General features: G+C 34.0%; 1 long non-coding RNA gene across 1 annotated transcript; it reads right to left on the bottom strand.

The window, feature by feature from the left end:
- Positions 1-554: 554 nt before the first annotated feature.
- On the bottom strand, positions 555-3,290 carry LOC111642101. The gene is made up of 4 exons (XR_002759511.1): positions 2,452-3,290; positions 2,241-2,380; positions 1,920-2,175; positions 555-1,844 (listed from the first exon to the last, which is right to left on the bottom strand). It is a non-coding gene; the product is annotated as an uncharacterized LOC111642101 (long non-coding RNA).
- Positions 3,291-5,740: the final 2,450 nt, after the last annotated feature.

Here is a 5,740-nt window from a genome sequence, read left to right as displayed (position 1 = left end):
TCATATGAGATGCCGAAAATCAATTTTTTTTCAAATAAAATGTCTACATAATGAAAAGATTTCTATTAATTTTCAAAATAATCTGATTGTTGGTTTCTTTAGTTACCAGTTCTGAGTGTTATTCCCTGAATTCACAATATATGGGGTGGCCCAAAAGTCAATTAACCAAAATATATTTTAAAAGAATGATTAAAACTGGTTTGGAAAAGGTTATGTTACTGTGACTTATTCACTGCTGACAAGATGATGGATCACAAATACAGTAGAGTGTCGATTATCCGAAAGTCAATCATCTGAAAGAATTCCAGTTGACAATTTTAAATTTTCGCCAGTGCTGTGGCACTGCAATCTTTGGCTATGTCTTGGGCTACTCAAATATTTTACGTTTTTGATACTAAATTAACTTCTGAAGTATAATTTTTTATTGTTTTTATATTTTTCAATATATTTATTTTGTTCGTACAAAATAAAAAAATAATTTTTAACGATACAATAGTCTTCGTTACGCTTAACATCGATGAAAATTCAACACAAAGTGACACACAACGGAGAAAAATGTCAAGATGGGATAAATTAATATATTTTTTCGTACATAATCGGTTATCCGAAACGTCAATCTTCCGAACAACCCCAGTCCCCAATTGATTCGGATAATCGACGCTCCACTGTAATAATATGGAGTTAATTCTCTCTTTTTGCCTCATCAGTTCTCGGAGTTTGGCCGGTCTCTTCATTGCCCTAATTTTGGCTCCCATCACGTTGGGAGCCAAACCGTTTTTAAAAATATGTCTTAGTCAACTAACTTTTGGACTATCATGTATTACACAGGATGAGAAAGAAAGTCAATTAACACCCCTGCTACAGAATATAGAATTTACTCAAAGAATGTACAGTACATTGAGCACATCATGTAACATAACTCTGTAACCGTTGAAGGTAGGTTGATAAAATCTTTTGGCAATCAATTCCTTGTGAAATTCTGACCCTAAATGTGTGTCACATGACCTCCTTCCCATTTACAGTTTTGTTGTTGCATTCAAGATGCAACAACATGTAACACACACCAATCTGTTTTTCCCTGGTCTAATGTGTTCCTGACATGAGCAAATTAACTTTGGGTACATTCTATATTCTGTAGCAGGGTGTTAAGTGACTTTTCCATCCTGTACTACAAAATCTCATTAAATTTTAAATCACTAATCTAAAATCCTTATGAGTAAAACAGAAATGTAGTTTTCACATTTATTAAGTATCCTTGCGCTAATCCATTTTGTCTCTAAGTAGGATAATAAATTTTTAGTTGCACACACACGACAGGACAAAATTGGAAGCTGAAGATCAAAAAATGTCTATGAGTACTACGTACATTCTTAAGAAGAGAAGATGAAATTGCAAAATGCCCTAACAAAAATATGAGTGTGCAATGAGTGAAACAAAGATATTTAATAAACGTGAATAACAAGTTTTCAAATCTGATTCAGTACAAGAAACCATTCTATCAATGGAATTTGATATAGTGGTTTGCTCTATCCAAGAATTTCTTAAATTTAAATCTTTCATACTTATTTACAGAGTCTTGTACATTTAAAATGTATCTTCTCTGTCAAAATCTTCATTTCTTTAAGGTCGGGGATGGCAAGTATCACAAAACGACCTCTAGCTTTCGGACTCAAATTGATGAAATGGTTTGGGCCAATCACTTGTAAGCGAAAAATGGAATGTCAATAATTTTAAAATCCTAAAGATCTTGAATAACATTGATTACAAATTGAGACTATACATAAACAAATGTGCAAGTTAATGGCTAATTACTTTGCTGTTTTATTTTCAACTATTTTCTAGACCTGTGTTAAAAAAAATTATTCTCAGTCAAGTCTGCAAATCATATTGCAAATTAATTTAGTGGCATTTAAAATTACCTGAAATAACGGGGCGTGAGATGGTTGCTCCTATATCCTGGAGATTGATTTCGCATATTTGAATGGGGGTCTCAGTCATCACCTGATCATTCCTTTCTATGGTTAAAGTTTTTGGCAGAGAATCTTTGGCATCCATCTTACAATTTGTTGAATTGGACTGCTGAGGTATGATGCAAAATTCTGCATCTGATGGACATACAGGTGTAAGCTGCGTCTGAGTGACCTCAGTTGGACAGGTCTGATTGGTTTCGGCCAACTACATTACAAAAAGATGCCATTACATAGTATCACTTATTTTAATAAATAAGCCTTGATACCAACCTGAATGAGACTGCCAGGAGGAAATACAGACGGGTGAAGTCTACTTAGGAGTTCAAAAGTTTCCGGAGTTAGAGTCGAACTGACGCGAGTACTGCCATCACTGAGATGGGCTTCTATTCTAGAAATTACTGGCGCTTGACCTAAAATTTTGGAAACTTAATAATTCAATAAAATACAAGTTAAATATTTAACGAAACTGTTATAACTTTACCAGGTTCAATACTGCGACTTAATGTTACAGTAATTGTTTGTAGGTGTGGTTCTCCTGTTGAGGCTACATTAATAACACTGGATTCATCACTTATATCTTCCTGCTTCTGTCCTTGAACTTCAATATTTAACTGAAACCAAATATAAATCTATTTTAAAACAAAACTTCCTTCATTCTTTTAATGTAATTATTCATTCATTAATTCATTAATGTAATTATTTATAGATTACATTAATGAAAGTAAATTTCTTAATGATTTATTATTCATGATAGCAGATCCAAATTTGACTGATGAAATATCAATTCAGTGAATTAGTGCTGTAACTTGGTAGGTGTACACAGGGTCCAGGATATTCCCAGTCAATACAGGGTGGCAGATCATCTTAAATTAATGGTATGTGGTTTAGTATTATTTTGATGGAATAAAACTTCCTTTCAGTATCAGTCAATGATGAGCAAGTTTTGGCAATCCTTGAAGCCAGGTTATTGAGCATTTCACAGTTCTGTAGCTGTCACTGTTTTGCTTGGAAGCATGTAGGTATGGTGATTGAACTGTTTTAAGTTTACACAGACTCAGAATGTAGTTTTGTTACACTTCCTTCAAAAGTTAACCACCAGTTGAAAAAAATCCAGCAACAAGTTGCATTACTTTCTTAGCACAAGAATTTAAAATTGCATGTGGTGCCATATATTACAATATTTTATTTACAAACGTTTTATATTATTACATTAGAGCGTCATTTATCCATAAACCGGTCAACTGAAACGCCGGTTAACTGAAAGCATTCCTGTCAGCAAATTTAAATTTCCACTAGTGCTGTGGTGCTGCAATCTTTGGCTATGTCTTGGGCTACTCCAATATTTTTTTGTTGGTGTGTGTGTTTTAGCTGACAGCACTGGCACTTTTGTGTGGTGTTTTTCTGAGGAATACTGCACTCTTAGAACCTATAACTGGTGTGATATAAAAAGCATCTACTATCATTCATCTACTACACAAGTGCTTGCAGCTGAACTTTTACATATTTACTGTCTTGCCTCTTCCCATGGGTTTCTGAGGCTTATGCATAAATTGATTGATCACTATCACCGCGCACACTCGCAATGCACCATCACAACTGACCAGCAGGATAACCTCCCTGACGTGACACAACGGGTCCTATCACATTCAATCCTTACCTAAAAATGCTCTATACTGATATCATCAAGAAACAACGTATTCAGATCGCGTACAGGAGACATCCAACCATCTTTGACATCCTTTGCAATGGAAAAGACCCCCTAACCAGAACAGACTCCCTGGTGTATATAATATTCCCATTAGGGACAACAAGTTTGATAGAGACCTTTACATCATATCCAAAAAATGCTCCTTGGAAGTCAGAGTACAGGAACATATAGCAAACATACATCATCAGAGAAATGCTTCCGCCCTCGTCACATACGCCACTGACCTGGGCATTGAGGCAGCCTTCCACCAGGCAAAGCTCATATACACTATGTCATATGCCAAACACCTTAAGTGACTAGAGGCCATTCACATTTATAAATCAACCTTCAATGACAACTGCATCAATTTTAAGGATGAGTTGGTTCTGTCACCGGCCTGGAAGGTGTTGATGGACTCCGAACTTTAAGGTCACAATATTTCAACCAGATGAACATACATGCGTCTCATGTAACACCTTCTAATATTTCTTGAATTTCCGTAATGGTCCCATCAGTTATTCTGTTTCACACCTGAAGAAGAACTCACAGCAGTTCAAAAACATTTGTGGTGATCTTTATCTTTTGATTTTTATATTACACCAGTTATAGGTTCTAAGAGTGCAGTATTTAACACATCCTGGTGTTTTGTGGTGTAGTTTATTTTCTTCGGAATGTGTGTCAGGACATGTGTCGTGCTGAATCGAATGTTTTTGTTACTAGATTAACTTTTTTTGATAATATGAAACCGTGCTTTACAATTTGTTTATGCTTCTAACACAATAAAGTGCTATAAATTAAGACACTTGGCGGATTTTCTCATCTTTATTTAGTTCAACTTTATTTAGTTCAACAAAGATGAGAAAATCCGCCAAGTGTCTTAATTTATAGCACTTTATTGTGTTAGAAGCATAAACTAGATTAACTTCTAAAGTATAATTTTTTTGTTTTTATATTTTTCAATATATTTATTTTATACAAAATAAAGAAATAATTTTAATGATACAATAGTCGTGATTATTATTATAAAAATTTTTGTTAGGCTTAACATCGAGGAAAATTCAATGTGAAGTGACATGCAACGAAGAAAAATTTCAACATGGGATAGGTTAATATATTTTTTAGTACATAATCAATTATCTGAACAACCCCAGTCCCTAATTGATTGGGATAAACAATGCTCTACTGCAATAGTTTCCAATTAATGGTACACATACCCCCAGGGGTACGCAAAATTGCACGAAGGGGTACATGTGGCAATCTAAAATCGGTAGATTTAAAATTTAAATGCATGAAATGAAGCAATCAAAAAAGTAATGGGTGGACCATCAAAAATTCGGCAATTTACAACATGGTGTCGAATGCCCAAATTCATTTATTTATAACTAAAAATAGTCTCAAAATTTTATCAAAAAAATGCATTTGTGACAATACCTAAATGAAATTCTTACACAAGAAACAAAAATTGTACAACTAACACAATTTGTGTTAATTGTACAATTATCATTATCATGTCAGTGAAGCGGCAATAAAATATTTACTACCATTTTGCACAACATACCTCTGCGAGAGTGGATTTTCGGCCGTTACAAACATGAAAACTAAATATTGTCACCGACTTCAACTCGAAGATGACTTGAGACTGAAGCTGACCAAAAAGCAACCAGCTTTTACAAAGTTGTGCAAAGAAAATCGTGCATATTTGTCGCATTAAAATTAAATAACCTTATGTTATTTTCATTATTAGAATTGTATTTTAAAGGTAATAAATGTAAAAAAAAACTTATTCTATTTATCACTTGCTGTCTACCCACAGCTTCTCCCGCATTATATCGAATTTTCTCGTGGGAGTAAGATATATTCTCGCAGTAAAATGTAGCCTATGTCCATCTCCAACATGTAAGCTATTTCTGTCTTACAAAGCTCTATCTTATAAAGTTATCTCTGTGCCAAATTTTATTAAAATTTGTGTTATAAAGCTTTCTCTTGTGCTTATAAAGCTTTCTCTTGTGCTAAAAATTGTGCTTATAAAGCTATCTCTGTGCCAAATTTTATTAAAATTTGGCACAGAGATAGCGGACGATTG

This window comes from Centruroides sculpturatus, unplaced genomic scaffold, assembly GCF_000671375.1.
Source record: "Centruroides sculpturatus isolate CEXI.00-Female unplaced genomic scaffold, Cexi_2.0 scaffold1572, whole genome shotgun sequence".
Lineage (NCBI taxonomy): Eukaryota > Metazoa > Arthropoda > Arachnida > Scorpiones > Buthidae > Centruroides > Centruroides sculpturatus.
This window is presented reverse-complemented; position numbering and strand designations above follow the sequence as displayed.